The following is a 16,297-nucleotide window of genomic DNA, read 5'->3' on the forward strand; positions in this document are numbered from 1 at the left end:
CCCAGCATGCTATCGACTCCATGATCAGCTTATATAGGATTTGTGTATAGTGTTATAATTTCATGCTTTAAGTGTGAGGAATTAATGGTTTTAATATAGTGCCTGGCGCCCCAAGGTAGCTTAACTCACAGAGGGGCTCCACAAGTGAACACAGGTATAAGGTATCATGTGTTAAGTTCAATTCTGATATTTTCTATCACTGGCTGTCATACGTGTTATCTGCGTCTCTAGAGGATAGCGCTTTGATCACGCCGCTGGCATATCTGTCCAATCGAAAAAGATCAGTATGGAAAATGTTACTCTCCTAGACTAGTGTGGTGCCAGTCTATCATGAAAGTGATATATAGAACTCTACCTCAGCGATCAGATAGCGTTACAATAATCACCTGCTCTGCGTCTGATATCTCCTCTGATGACATTTTCTGATATTTTCGGCAGAGATGATAGGTTCCACCGAAATTTGAAGATTCGAAAAGGTGGTGTTAATGGTCACAATAACACCATAAAAGATAGTACACATATTAATACAATGATCAAAATCAAAGCACTTCATTATCAGTATAAGTTCGCTTTACTATTAAGCACATTTTACTTAATATGTCACCTAGGAGAAGTCTTTTTTTTTACCCTAACCGTTCTCTACACGTTCTCCTTTACAAGTTACGAGCTTATCATAAGATAGATTTAGTGGTGGCAATATTAACGCCTTCATAAAACCTATAGTAATCTAGGGTAGTTATCCTTCTCAAATACATTCTCCGTCGTTCAAATATGTGACGTCAGATGTTTATGTCAGTTGACCCAGAGCAATGGTGGCTTAAGGATTTATCCAGTGTGTGTCTGTGTTTGTACAATGGTTTTAAACCCATTTTTTTGACAGTGTTACGGTGTGAGAACTGTCGACATACCAGTGGATATAAGAACAATGGCTAATTATCCTAAAGCGTCTTCATCTGGTGTACAAGACATTCAGAGAGTGTAAACATTCAGTTGTCGATGCCATGAAGATCACACACAAACAAGCGTTCGTCACAAGAGGCAGCCAAATGGAGGTCAAAGTATTATACTGCTATACATTTGGATAGAGAAGTCATGCTGAGGACGCTGCATGACCTGGACGAGGTAAGTAAGTTTTCGTTGAAATCATAAGACATGTTTGACGCCGGCGGTGAATCACTGAACGAAACCCAGGACGCAAGTGGGTGGAGTTGTTGCCATATAGATTCATCGTCAAATCCTTATTATGCTTTACTTCTGGTGAAATTTAGAGACGATACGAGTGAATAGTTATGTTATCTATACATTACGTAGAAGCTGTACATTTTCACATATGAGCATAAAGAATATACTTTGATTACGTTATTACGTATCGAGATATTTTTTCATATACGTCTATTTAAAAGAAACTCTAAATGAACTTTGTATGACCATTTTCATGAAGAAATAGATAATTTTATCTGATATAGAGAGTATATTATCAGAAAAGACGTCAACATATTTGGTTGGTAGGGTGAAGTACATGGAGACACCGAGACCGTGAGCGGGTGGGAGGGTGGGAGCCGTAGGCCTCAGACCTGTTAACACGCTTCTGCATTCCAGCACGTTTTCATCTCAATTTTTTTTACACGTTGTATTTATATATGTTGGTGACGTCACCTGATGTTCTGACGTCACTGTTTCATGATTAGGTCGGCCTGATGACGTCGACTTCAAAATGGTTTTGACGTCAGCATAGAAATGTTAGGAAGATTTGATCATATATTTCTTACAGTTCACTCTTTGTTAATGTTTCCTCCTGTGCTGCGTTACATAGGCTGAGTCTATCATTATCTTTTAGACCAGTGGATTTCACTCACGTGTACGTTTTTCATATGTTTCGTGGTATAAGGTTTATATTAAGTCTCTTTATAGTATCCTATAACGTGTTATAAGATGGGATCTTATATAATGATAATTCTTTTTTTTTCAACAATACTGCCATTATTTATGACCCCTTGATATGCCTTACTATATAGTAACCTGTTGCCTCTTATTGAACCTACAGTATGTCCTCAACGGTACCTGTAGGTTGTGTTTCGCTGTAACTACTGGTCATCTTCTGCTGTACCTTATCTTCGTATTCTGCTGTACTTACAGGTCGTCTTCTATTGTACCTCCAGGTCGTCTTCTACTGTACCTATAGGTCGTCTTCTAGTGTACCTACAGGTCGTCTTCTAGTGTACCTACAGGTCGTCTTCTAGTGTACCTACAGGTCGTATTCTACTGTACCCACAGGTCGTCTTCTACTGTACTTACAGGTCATCTTCTACTTTACCTCTGTCTTCTACTGTACCTACAGGTCGTCTACTACTGTACCTATAGGTCATCTTCTACTGTACCTCCAGGTTGTCTTCTACTTTACCCACAGGTCATCTTCTACTCTACCCACAGGTTGTCTTCTACTGTACCTACAGGTCGTCTTCTATGCCTAGAGGTCATCTACTGTACCTACAGGTCGTCTTGTCCTGTGCCTTCAGGTTATCTTTTACTGTACCTCCAGGTTGTCTTCTACTGTACCTACAGGTCGTCTTCTACTGTGCCTCCAGGTCGTCTTCTACTGTACCTACAGGTCTTCTTCTGCTGTACCTACAGGTCGTCTGCTGCTGTACCTCCAGGTCGTCTGCTGCTGTACCTACAGGTTGTCTGCTGCTGTACCTCCAGGTTGTGCTCTGCTGTACCTCCAGGAGGTCTTCTGTTCCACCTCCAGGTTGTCCTCTGATGTACTTTCAGGTTGTCTTCTGCTGTACCTTCAAGCTGTTTCCTTCACCTCCAGGTTTCTCTTCTGCAGCACCTCCAGGCTGTGCTCTGATGTACCTTCAGGTTGTCTTCTGCTGTACCTTCAAGCTGTTTGCTTCACCTCCAGGTTTTGCTTCTACTGTACCTCCAGGTTGTCTTTTACTGTGCCTCGAGGCTGTCTTCTGCTGTACCTCCAGATTGTCTTCTGCTGTACATCTAGGTTATCCTCCGCTCCACCTTCAGGTTGTCTTCAGCAACACTTACAGGTTTTCTTCTCCTGTACCTCCAGGTTGTCTACTGATGCACCTCCAGGTTGTCCTCTGCTTCACCTTCAGGTTGTCTTCTCCTCCATCTTCAGATTGTCTTCGGATGTAATTCTAGGTTATCCTCTGTTCCACCTTCAGGGTATCTTCTGCTGCACTTACAAGTTGTATAGTGCTGTACCTCTAGGTTGTCTTCTGCTGTACCTTCAAGCTGTTTGCTTCACCTCCAGGTTTATGTCTGCTGCACCTCCAGGATGTCTTCTGCTGTACCTCTAGGTTGTCTTCTGCTGTGCCTTCAAACTGTTTCCTTCACCTCCAGATTTTTATCTGCTGCATCTCCAGGTTGTCTTCTGCTGTATCTACAGGTTTTCTTCTGCTATATTTCCAGGATATCTGCTGCTGTACCTCCAGGTTGTCCTCTGTTGTACCGCTAGGTTGTCTTCTGCTGCATATCCAGGTTGTCTTCTACTGTACCTCCAAGTTGTCTTCTGCTATACTTCCAGGTTGTCCTCTGTTGTACCTCCAGGTTCTCTTCTGCTGCACCTTCAGGTCTTTTACTGAACCTCCAGTCTGTCTCCTGCACTTCCAGGTTGTCTTCTATTGAACCTCCAAATTGTCCTCTGCTGTATATTCAAGTTGTTTTCTGCTGTACCTCCAGTTAGTTTGATGCACTTCAAGGTTGTCTTCTGCTGTATTTCTAAGATATCCTCTGCTCCAACTTCAGGTTGCCTTCTGCTGTACTTCCAAGTTGTCCTCTGCTCCACTTCAGGTCATCTTCTGCTGCACTTACAGGTTGTATACTGCTGTACCTTCATGCTGTCTGCTGATATACCTCCAGGTTGTCTGATACATACCTCCAGGTTGTCTGATACTGTACCTCCTGGTTGTGCTCTACTGTACCTCCATGCTGTCTTCTGTTGTACCTCCAGGTTATCTTCTGCTGTACCTCGGGGTTGTCTTCTGCTGTACCTTCAAGCTGTTTGATTCACCTTCAGATTGTCTTCTGCTGTATATTCAAGCTGTTTGCTTCACCTCCAGGTTTTTTTCTGCAACACCTCCACGTTGTCTGTTGCTGCACCTACAGGTTTTCTTCTGCTGTACTTCAAGGTTGTCTGCTGCTATACCTCCAGGTTCTCATCTGCTGTACCTCTAGGTTGTCTTCTGCTGCATTTCCAGGTTGTCTTCTGTACTTCCATATTGTCCTCTGCTGTACCTCCAGGTTCTCTTCTGCTGCACCTTCAGGTTTTTTGCTAAACCTCCAGTCTGTCTCCTGCACTTCCAGATTGTCTCCTGTTGAACCTCCAAGTTGTCCTCTGTTGTACAATCAAGTTGTTTTCTGCTGTACCTCCAGTTTGTCTGCTGCACCTCCAGGTTGTCTTCTGCTTTACCTTCAGGTTATTTTCTGCTGTATCTTCAGGTTGTCTTCTGCTGCATCTTCAGGTTGTTTTCTGCTGCATCTTCAGGTTGTCTTCTGCTGCACCTTCAGGTTGTCTTCTGCTGTACCTCCAGGTTTTCTACTCCTGTACCTCCAGGTTGTCGTCTAATGCACCTCCAGGTTGTCTTCGGCTGTAACTCGAGCTTATCCTCTGCTCCACATTCAAGTTATCTTCTGCTGCGCTTACAGGTTTTATACTGCTGTACCACTAGGTTGTCTTGTGCTGTACCTTCAAGCTGTTTGCTTCACCTCCAGGTTTGTTTCTCCTGCACCTCCAGGTTGTCTTCTGCTGTAATTCCAGGTTGTCTGCTGCTGTACCTCTAGGCCGTCCTCTGCTCCACCTGCAGGTTGTCTTCTGCTACACTTACATGTTTATACTGCTGTACCTCCAGCTTTTCTTCTCCTGTACCTCCAGGTTGTCTTCTGATGCACCTCCAGGCTGTCTTCTGCTGTAAATCCAGGTTTTCCTCTGCTCCACACTCAGGTTATCTTCTGCTGCACTTACAGGTTGCATGATCCTGTACCTCCAGGTTATCTTCTCTTGTACATCTAGGTTGTGCTCTGCTGTACCTCCATGTCTTCCGCTGTGCCTTGGGGTTATCTTCTGCTGCACCTCCAGGTTGTGCTCTGTTGTTTCTCCAGGTTCTCTTTTACTGTACCTCATGGCTGCCTTCTGCTGTACCTTTAAGCTGTTTGATTCACCTTCAGGTTGTCTTCTGCTGTACCTCTAGGTTGTCTTTTGCTGTACCTTCAAACTATTTGCTTCACCTCCAAGTTTTTTCCTGCTGCACCTCCAGTTTGTCTGCTGCTGCACCTATACGTTGTCTGCTGCTGTACCTCCAGGTTGTCATCTGCTGTACTTCTAGGTTGTCTTCTGCTGCATCTCAAGGTTGTCTTCTGATATACCTCCAAGTTGCCTTCTGCTGTACTTTCAGACTGTCCTATGCTGTACCTCCAGGTTCTCTTCTGCTGCACCTTCAGGTCTTTTGCTGAAAACTCCAGTCTGCCTCCTGCACTTCCAGGTTGGCTTCTTTTGAACCTCCAAGTTGTCCTCTGCTGTACATTAATGTTGTTTTCCGCTGTACCTCCAGGTTGTCTTCTGCTTTACTTCCAAGTTGTCTGCTGCTGTATCTCCTGGTTATATACTGCTCCATCTTCAGGTTGTCTGCTGCTGTATCTCCTGGTTGTCTTCTGCTGAATCTTCAGGTTGTCTTCTGCTGAATCTTCAGGTTGTCTTCTGCTGAATCTTCAGGTTGTCTTCTGCTGAATCTTCAGGTTGTCTTCTGCTGAATCTTCAGGTTGTCTTCTGCTGAATCTTCAGGTTGTCTTCTGCTGAATCTTCAGGTTGTCTTCTGCTGAATCTTCAGGTTGTCTTCTGCTGAATCTTCAGGTTGTCTTATGCTGAATCTTCAGGTTGTCTTATGCTGAATCTTCAGGTTGTCTTCTGCTGCACCTCCAGGTTGGATTTTCCTGAATCTTCAGGTTGTCTTCTACTGAATCTTCAGGTTGTCTTGTGCTCCAACTTCAGGTTGTCTTCTGCTGTACCTCCAGGTTTTCTACTCCTGTACCTCCAGGTTGTCGTCTAATGCACCTCCAGGTTGTCTTCGGCTGTAACTCGAGCTTATCCTCTGCTCCACATTCAAGTTATCTTCTGCTGCGCTTACAGGTTTTATACTGCTGTACCACTAGGTTGTCTTGTGCTGTACCTTCAAGCTGTTTGCTTCACCTCCAGGTTTGTTTCTCCTGCACCTCCAGGTTGTCTTCTGCTGTAATTCCAGGTTGTCTGCTGCTGTACCTCTAGGCCGTCCTCTGCTCCACCTGCAGGTTGTCTTCTGCTACACTTAAATGTTTATACTGCTGTACCTCCAGCTTTTCTTCTCCTGTACCTCCAGGTTGTCTTCTGATGCACCTCCAGGCTGTCTTCTGCTGTAAATCCAGGTTTTCCTCTGCTCCACACTCAGGTTATCTTCTGCTGCACTTACAGGTTGCATGATCCTGTACCTCCAGGTTATCTTCTCTTGTACATCTAGGTTGTGCTCTGCTGTACCTCCATGTCTTCCGCTGTGCCTTGGGGTTATCTTCTGCTGCACCTCCAGGTTGTGCTCTGTTGTTTCTCCAGGTTCTCTTTTACTGTACCTCATGGCTGCCTTCTGCTGTACCTTTAAGCTGTTTGATTCACCTTCAGGTTGTCTTCTGCTGTACCTCTAGGTTGTCTTTTGCTGTACCTTCAAACTATTTGCTTCACCTCCAAGTTTTTTCCTGCTGCACCTCCAGTTTGTCTGCTGCTGCACCTATACGTTGTCTGCTGCTGTACCTCCAGGTTGTCATCTGCTGTACTTCTAGGTTGTCTTCTGCTGCATCTCAAGGTTGTCTTCTGATATACCTCCAAGTTGCCTTCTGCTGTACTTTCAGACTGTCCTATGCTGTACCTCCAGGTTCTCTTCTGCTGCACCTTCAGGTCTTTTGCTGAAAACTCCAGTCTGCCTCCTGCACTTCCAGGTTGTCTTCTGCTGTACCTCCAGGTTGTCTTCTGCTGTATCTTCAGGTTGTCCTCTGCTGCACCTCCAGGTTGTCGTCTGCTGTACTTCCAGGTTCTTTTCTGTTGAACCTCCAAGTTGTCCTCTGCTCTACATTCATGTCATTTTCTGCTGTACCTCCAGTTAGTCTGCTCCACCTACAGCTTGTCTTCTGCTGTACCTTCAGGTTGAGCTCTTTTCTACCTCTAGATTGACATCTATTCCACCTCCAGGTTGTCTTGTGCTCCATCTTCTGGTTGTCTTCTGCTGCACTTCCTGGTTGTCCTCTGCTCCACCTTCAGGTTGTCTTCTGCTACACTTACAGGTTTTATGCTTCTGTACCTCCAGCTTTTCTTCTCCCGTACCTCCATGTTGCCTTCTGATGCACCTCCAGGCTGTCTTCTGCTGTAACTCCAGGTTTTCCTCTTCTCCACACTCAGGTTATCTTCTGCTAACACTTACAGGTTGTATGATGCTGTACCTCCAGGTTATCTTCTGCTGTACATCTAGGTTGTGCTCTGCTGTACCTCCATGTTGTCTTCCGCTGTACCTCGGGGTTATCTTCTGCTGTACCTCCAGGTTGTGCTCTGCTGTTTCTCCAGGTTGTCTTTAACTGTAACTCATGGCTGTCTTCTGCTGTACCTTTAAGCAGTTTGATTCACCTTCAGGTTGTCTTCTGCTGTACCTCTAGGTTGTCTTTTGCTGTACCTTTAAACTATTTGCTTCACCTCCAAGTTTTTTCCTGCTGCACCTCCAGTTTGTCTGCTGCTGCACCTATACGTTGTCTGCTGCTGTACCTCCAGGTTGTCATCTGCTGTACTTCTAGGTTGTCTTCTGCTGCATCTCAAGGTTGTCTTCTGATATACCTCCAAGTTGCCTTCTGCTGTACTTTCAGACTGTCCTATGCTGTACCTCCAGGTTCTCTTCTGCTGCACCTTCAGGTCTTTTGCTGAAAACTCCAGTCTGCCTCCTGCACTTCCAGGTTGGCTTCTTTTGAACCTCCAAGTTGTCCTCTGCTGTACATTAATGTTGTTTTCCGCTGTACCTCCAGGTTGTCTTCTGCTTTACTTCCAAGTTGTCTGCTGCTGTATCTCCTGGTTATATTCTGCTCCATCTTCAGGTTGTCTGCTGCTGTATCTCCTGGTTGTCTTCTGCTGAATCTTCAGGTTGTCTTCTGCTGAATCTTCAGGTTGTCTTCTGCTGAATCTTCAGGTTGTCTTCTGCTGAATCTTCAGGTTGTCTTCTGCTGAATCTTCAGGTTGTCTTCTGCTGAATCTTCAGGTTGTCTTCTGCTGAATCTTCAGGTTGTCTTCTGCTGAATCTTCAGGTTGTCTTATGCTGAATCTTCAGGTTGTCTTCTACTGAATCTTCAGGTTGTCTTGTGCTCCAACTTCAGGTTGTCTTCTGCTGTACCTCCAGGTTTTCTACTCCTGTACCTCCAGGTTGTCGTCTAATGCACCTCCAGGTTGTCTTCGGCTGTAACTCGAGCTTATCCTCTGCTCCACATTCAAGTTATCTTCTGCTGCGCTTACAGGTTTTATACTGCTGTACCACTAGGTTGTCTTGTGCTGTACCTTCAAGCTGTTTGCTTCACCTCCAGGTTTGTTTCTCCTGCACCTCCAGGTTGTCTTCTGCTGTAATTCCAGGTTGTCTGCTGCTGTACCTCTAGGCCGTCCTCTGCTCCACCTGCAGGTTGTCTTCTGCTACACTTACATGTTTATACTGCTGTACCTCCAGCTTTTCTTCTCCTGTACCTCCAGGTTGTCTTCTGATGCACCTCCAGGCTGTCTTCTGCTGTAAATCCAGGTTTTCCTCTGCTCCACACTCAGGTTATCTTCTGCTGCACTTACAGGTTGCATGATCCTGTACCTCCAGGTTATCTTCTCTTGTACATCTAGGTTGTGCTCTGCTGTACCTCCATGTCTTCCGCTGTGCCTTGGGGTTATCTTCTGCTGCACCTCCAGGTTGTGCTCTGTTGTTTCTCCAGGTTCTCTTTTACTGTACCTCATGGCTGCCTTCTGCTGTACCTTTAAGCTGTTTGATTCACCTTCAGGTTGTCTTCTGCTGTACCTCTAGGTTGTCTTTTGCTGTACCTTCAAACTATTTGCTTCACCTCCAAGTTTTTTCCTGCTGCACCTCCAGTTTGTCTGCTGCTGCACCTATACGTTGTCTGCTGCTGTACCTCCAGGTTGTCATCTGCTGTACTTCTAGGTTGTCTTCTGCTGCATCTCAAGGTTGTCTTCTGATATACCTCCAAGTTGCCTTCTGCTGTACTTTCAGACTGTCCTATGCTGTACCTCCAGGTTCTCTTCTGCTGCACCTTCAGGTCTTTTGCTGAAAACTCCAGTCTGCCTCCTGCACTTCCAGGTTGTCTTCTGCTGTACCTCCAGGTTGTCTTCTGCTGTATCTTCAGGTTGTCCTCTGCTGCACCTCCAGGTTGTCGTCTGCTATACTTCCAGGTTCTTTTCTGTTGAACCTCCAAGTTGTCCTCTGCTCTACATTCATGTCATTTTCTGCTGTACCTCCAGTTAGTCTGCTCCACCTACAGCTTGTCTTCTTCTGTACCTTCAGGTTGAGCTCTTTTCTACCTCTAGATTGACATCTATTCCACCTCCAGGTTGTCTTGTGCTCCATCTTCTGGTTGTCTTCTGCTGCACTTCCTGGTTGTCCTCTGCTCCACCTTCAGGTTGTCTTCTGCTACACTTACAGGTTTTATGCTTCTGTACCTCCAGCTTTTCTTCTCCTGTACCTCCATGTTGCCTTCTGATGCACCTCCAGGCTGTCTTCTGCTGTAACTCCAGGTTTTCCTCTTCTCCACACTCAGGTTATCTTCTGCTAACACTTACAGGTTGTATGATGCTGTACCTCCAGGTTATCTTCTGCTGTACATCTAGGTTGTGCTCTGCTGTACCTCCATGTTGTCTTCCGCTGTACCTCGGGGTTATCTTCTGCTGTACCTCCAGGTTGTGCTCTGCTGTTTCTCCAGGTTGTCTTTAACTGTAACTCATGGCTGTCTTCTGCTGTACCTTTAAGCAGTTTGATTCACCTTCAGGTTGTCTTCTGCTGTACCTCTAGGTTGTCTTTTGCTGTACCTTCAAACTATTTGCTTCACCTCCAAGTTTTTTCCTGCTGCACCTCCAGTTTGTCTGCTGCTGCACCTATACGTTGTCTGCTGCTGTACCTCCAGGTTGTCATCTGCTGTACTTCTAGGTTGTCTTCTGCTGCATCTCAAGGTTGTCTTCTGATATACCTCCAAGTTGCCTTCTGCTGTACTTTCAGACTGTCCTATGCTGTACCTCCAGGTTCTCTTCTGCTGCACCTTCAGGTCTTTTGCTGAAAACTCCAGTCTGCCTCCTGCACTTCCAGGTTGGCTTCTTTTGAACCTCCAAGTTGTCCTCTGCTGTACATTAATGTTGTTTTCCGCTGTACCTCCAGGTTGTCTTCTGCTTTACTTCCAAGTTGTCTGCTGCTGTATCTCCTGGTTATATACTGCTCCATCTTCAGGTTGTCTGCTGCTGTATCTCCTGGTTGTCTTCTGCTGAATCTTCAGGTTGTCTTCTGCTGAATCTTCAGGTTGTCTTCTGCTGAATCTTCAGGTTGTCTTCTGCTGAATCTTCAGGTTGTCTTCTGCTGAATCTTCAGGTTGTCTTATGCTGAATCTTCAGGTTGTCTTCTGCTGAATCTTCAGGTTGTCTTCTGCTGAATCTTCAGGTTGTCTTATGCTGAATCTTCAGGTTGTCTTCTACTGAATCTTCAGGTTGTCTTGTGCTCCAACTTCAGGTTGTCTTCTGCTGTACCTCCAGGTTTTCTACTCCTGTACCTCCAGGTTGTCGTCTAATGCACCTCCAGGTTGTCTTCGGCTGTAACTCGAGCTTATCCTCTGCTCCACATTCAAGTTATCTTCTGCTGCGCTTACAGGTTTTATACTGCTGTACCACTAGGTTGTCTTGTGCTGTACCTTCAAGCTGTTTGCTTCACCTCCAGGTTTGTTTCTCCTGCACCTCCAGGTTGTCTTCTGCTGTAATTCCAGGTTGTCTGCTGCTGTACCTCTAGGCCGTCCTCTGCTCCACCTGCAGGTTGTCTTCTGCTACACTTAAATGTTTATACTGCTGTACCTCCAGCTTTTCTTCTCCTGTACCTCCAGGTTGTCTTCTGATGCACCTCCAGGCTGTCTTCTGCTGTAAATCCAGGTTTTCCTCTGCTCCACACTCAGGTTATCTTCTGCTGCACTTACAGGTTGCATGATCCTGTACCTCCAGGTTATCTTCTCTTGTACATCTAGGTTGTGCTCTGCTGTACCTCCATGTCTTCCGCTGTGCCTTGGGGTTATCTTCTGCTGCACCTCCAGGTTGTGCTCTGTTGTTTCGCCAGGTTCTCTTTTACTGTACCTCATGGCTGCCTTCTGCTGTACCTTTAAGCTGTTTGATTCACCTTCAGGTTGTCTTCTGCTGTACCTCTAGGTTGTCTTTTGCTGTACCTTCAAACTATTTGCTTCACCTCCAAGTTTTTTCCTGCTGCACCTCCAGTTTGTCTGCTGCTGCACCTATACGTTGTCTGCTGCTGTACCTCCAGGTTGTCATCTGCTGTACTTCTAGGTTGTCTTCTGCTGCATCTCAAGGTTGTCTTCTGATATACCTCCAAGTTGCCTTCTGCTGTACTTTCAGACTGTCCTATGCTGTACCTCCAGGTTCTCTTCTGCTGCACCTTCAGGTCTTTTGCTGAAAACTCCAGTCTGCCTCCTGCACTTCCAGGTTGTCTTCTGCTGTACCTCCAGGTTGTCTTCTGCTGTATCTTCAGGTTGTCCTCTGCTGCACCTCCAGGTTGTCGTCTGCTATACTTCCAGGTTCTTTTCTGTTGAACCTCCAAGTTGTCTTGTCCTCTGCTCTACATTCATGTCATTTTCTGCTGTACCTCCAGTTAGTCTGCTCCACCTACAGCTTGTCTTTTTCTGTACCTTCAGGTTGAGCTCTTTTCTACTAGATTGACATCTATTCCACCTCCAGGTTGTCTTGTGCTCCATCTTCTGGTTGTCTTCTGCTGCACTTCCTGGTTGTCCTCTGCTCCACCTTCAGGTTGTCTTCTGCTACACTTACAGGTTTTATGCTTCTGTACCTCCAGCTTTTCTTCTCCTGTACCTCCATGTTGCCTTCTGATGCACCTCCAGGCTGTCTTCTGCTGTAACTCCAGGTTTTCCTCTTCTCCACACTCAGGTTATCTTCTGCTAACACTTACAGGTTGTATGATGCTGTACCTCCAGGTTATCTTCTGCTGTACATCTAGGTTGTGCTCTGCTGTACCTCCATGTTGTCTTCCGCTGTACCTCGGGGTTATCTTCTGCTGTACCTCCAGGTTGTGCTCTGCTGTTTCTCCAGGTTGTCTTTAACTGTAACTCATGGCTGTCTTCTGCTGTACCTTTAAGCAGTTTGATTCACCTTCAGGTTGTCTTCTGCTGTACCTCTAGGTTGTCTTTTGCTGTACCTTCAAACTATTTGCTTCACCTCCAAGTTTTTTCCTGCTGCACCTCCAGTTTGTCTGCTGCTGCACCTATACGTTGTCTGCTGCTGTACCTCCAGGTTGTCATCTGCTGTACTTCTAGGTTGTCTTCTGCTGCATCTCAAGGTTGTCTTCTGATATACCTCCAAGTTGCCTTCTGCTGTACTTTCAGACTGTCCTATGCTGTACCTCCAGGTTCTCTTCTGCTGCACCTTCAGGTCTTTTGCTGAAAACTCCAGTCTGCCTCCTGCACTTCCAGGTTGGCTTCTTTTGAACCTCCAAGTTGTCCTCTGCTGTACATTAATGTTGTTTTCCGCTGTACCTCCAGGTTGTCTTCTGCTTTACTTCCAAGTTGTCTGCTGCTGTATCTCCTGGTTATATACTGCTCCATCTTCAGGTTGTCTGCTGCTGTATCTCCTGGTTGTCTTCTGCTGAATCTTCAGGTTGTCTTCTGCTGAATCTTCAGGTTGTCTTCTGCTGAATCTTCAGGTTGTCTTCTGCTGAATCTTCAGGTTGTCTTCTGCTGAATCTTCAGGTTGTCTTCTGCTGAATCTTCAGGTTGTCTTCTGCTGAATCTTCAGGTTGTCTTCTGCTGAATCTTCAGGTTGTCTTATGCTGAATCTTCAGGTTGTCTTCTACTGAATCTTCAGGTTGTCTTGTGCTCCAACTTCAGGTTGTCTTCTGCTGTACCTCCAGGTTTTCTACTCCTGTACCTCCAGGTTGTCGTCTAATGCACCTCCAGGTTGTCTTCGGCTGTAACTCGAGCTTATCCTCTGCTCCACATTCAAGTTATCTTCTGCTGCGCTTACAGGTTTTATACTGCTGTACCACTAGGTTGTCTTGTGCTGTACCTTCAAGCTGTTTGCTTCACCTCCAGGTTTGTTTCTCCTGCACCTCCAGGTTGTCTTCTGCTGTAATTCCAGGTTGTCTGCTGCTGTACCTCTAGGCCGTCCTCTGCTCCACCTGCAGGTTGTCTTCTGCTACACTTAAATGTTTATACTGCTGTACCTCCAGCTTTTCTTCTCCTGTACCTCCAGGTTGTCTTCTGATGCACCTCCAGGCTGTCTTCTGCTGTAAATCCAGGTTTTCCTCTGCTCCACACTCAGGTTATCTTCTGCTGCACTTACAGGTTGCATGATCCTGTACCTCCAGGTTATCTTCTCTTGTACATCTAGGTTGTGCTCTGCTGTACCTCCATGTCTTCCGCTGTGCCTTGGGGTTATCTTCTGCTGCACCTCCAGGTTGTGCTCTGTTGTTTCGCCAGGTTCTCTTTTACTGTACCTCATGGCTGCCTTCTGCTGTACCTTTAAGCTGTTTGATTCACCTTCAGGTTGTCTTCTGCTGTACCTCTAGGTTGTCTTTTGCTGTACCTTCAAACTGTTTGCTTCACCTCCAAGTTTTTTCCTGCTGCACCTCCAGTTTGTCTGCTGCTGCACCTATACGTTGTCTGCTGCTGTACCTCCAGGTCGTCATCTGCTGTACTTCTAGGTTGTCTTCTGCTGCATCTCAAGGTTGTCTTCTGATATACCTCCAAGTTGCCTTCTGCTGTACTTTCAGACTGTCCTATGCTGTACCTCCAGGTTCTCTTCTGCTGCACCTTCAGGTCTTTTGCTGAAAACTCCAGTCTGCCTCCTGCACTTCCAGGTTGTCTTCTGCTGTACCTCCAGGTTGTCTTCTGATGCACCTCCTAACCTAACCTAACCTAACCTAACCTAACCTAACCTTTAATTTGTCTTTTTATTTTTGGATGCCACCATGCAACTGTATTGGACTTTAGCACCCCCAAAGGGTATTTTAAGTAAACTTTTAATTAGGGTCTTTCCCTTTAGATGCCACTATTCCCCTGTAAAGGCCTTTGAAGACGCCAAAGGGGATTTAGATTAATCCTTCAATTTTCCTCTAAATTTTTGGATGTCTCCACGCAATCTCTTGCCCTTTGGCATCCCCAAAGTGGTATTAAAGTAAGCTTTCGAAATGTTTCTTTCCCTTTTGATGCCTCTATGACCCTGTAATTGCCTTTGGTGGCACCAAAGGGGATTTATACTAAAGCTTTAATTATTCTTTTTATTTTTAAATGCCACCATGCAAAGGTATTCGACTTTGACACCCCTAAACGGTCTGTTAAGTAAACTTTTAATTTGTCTCTTTACCTTCAGATGCCACTATTCACCTGTAAAATCATTTCAAGACGCCAAAGGGGAGTTAGATTAATCCTTCAATTTTCCTCTAAATTTTTCGATGCGTCAATGCAATTTTCTTGCCCTTTGGCATCCCCGAAGTGGCATTAAAGTAAGCTTTCCAAATGTTTCTTTCCCTTTTGTTGCCTCTATGCCCCTGTAATTGCCTTTGGCGGCTCCAAAGGGGATTTAAAATAAACCTTTAATTTGTCTTTTTATTTTTGGATGCCACCATGCAACTGTATTGGACTTTGGGACCCCCAAAGAGTATTTTAAGTAAACTTTTAATTAGGGTCTTTCCCTGTAGATGCCACTATTCCCCTGTAAAGGCCTTTGAAGCCGCCAAAGGGGAGTTAGATTAATCCTTCAATTTTCCCCTAAATTTTTTGATGTCTCCACGCAATTCTCTTGCCCTTTGGCATCCCCAAAGTGGTATTAAAGTAAGCTTTCCAAATGTTTCTTTCCCTTTTGATGCCTCTATGCCCCTGCAATTGCCTTTGGCGGCACCAAAGGGGATTTAGATTAAATCTTTAATTTGTCTTTTTGTTTTTGGATGCCACCATGCAAAGGTATTGGACTTTGGCACCCCTAAATGGTCTGTTAAGTAAACTTTTAATTTTTCTCTTTCCCTTCAGATGCCACTATTCCCCTGTAAAGGCCTTTGAAGACGCCAAAGGGGAGTTAGATTGATCCTTCGATTTTCCTCTAAATTTCTCGATGCGTCCATGCAATTCTCTTGCCCTTTGGCATATCCAAAGTGGCATTAAAGTAAGCTTTCCAAATGTTTCTTTCCCTTTTGATGCCTCTATGCCCCTGTAATTGCCTTTGGCGGCGCCAAAGGGGATTTAAAATAAACCTTTAATTTGTCTTTTTATTTTTGGATGCCACCATGCAAATGTATTGGACTTTGGGACACCCAAAGAGTATTTTAAGTAAACTTTTAATTAGGATCTTTCCCTTTAGATGCCGCTATTCCCCTGTAAAGGCCTTTGAAGACGCCAAATGGGATTTAGATTAATCCTTCAATTTTTCTCTAAATTTTTGGATGCCTCACCGCAATTCTCTTGACCTTTGGCATCTCCAAAGTGGCATTAAAGTAAGCTTTCCAAATGTTTCTTTCCCTTATGATGCGTCTATGCCCCTGTAATTGCCTTTGGCGGCGCCAAAGGGGATTGAAAATAAGCCTTTAATTTGTCTTCTTAATTTTGGATGCCACCGGGCACCTGTATTGGAATTTGGCACCCCTAAACGGTCTTTTATATAAAATCTTAATTTATCTCTTTCCCTTCAGATGCCACTACTCCTCTCTAAAGGCCTTTGAAGACGCCAAAGGGGATTTAGATTAATCCTTCAATTTTCCTTTAAGATTTTGGATGCCTCCACGTAATTCCCTTGCACTTTGGCATCCCCAAAGTGGCATTAAGGTAAGCTTTGGAGATGTTTCTTTCCCTATTGGTGCCTCTATGCCCCTGTAATTGCCTTTGGTGGCGCCAAAGGGGATTTAAAATAAAGCTTTAATTTGTCTTTTTATTTTTGGATGCCACCATGCAAAGGTATTGTACTTTGGCACCCCTAAACGGTCTTTTAAGTGACCTTTTAATTTTTCTCTTTCCCTTCAGATGCCACTATTCCCCTGTA

General features: G+C 45.1%; 1 long non-coding RNA gene across 2 annotated transcripts; it reads left to right on the plus strand.

The window, feature by feature from the left end:
* The first annotated feature begins 619 nt into the window (after positions 1-619).
* Positions 620-15,991, plus strand: LOC139767400 (uncharacterized). Of its 2 annotated transcripts, XR_011717119.1 has the most exons (3): positions 620-1,122; positions 15,295-15,427; positions 15,951-15,991. It is a non-coding gene; the product is annotated as an uncharacterized lncRNA (long non-coding RNA). The 2 variants fall into 2 exon arrangements; XR_011717118.1 differs by lacking the exon at positions 15,295-15,427.
* The last annotated feature ends 306 nt before the right edge of the window (positions 15,992-16,297 follow it).

Source organism: Panulirus ornatus, chromosome 61, assembly GCF_036320965.1.
Source record: "Panulirus ornatus isolate Po-2019 chromosome 61, ASM3632096v1, whole genome shotgun sequence".
NCBI lineage: Eukaryota > Metazoa > Arthropoda > Malacostraca > Decapoda > Palinuridae > Panulirus > Panulirus ornatus.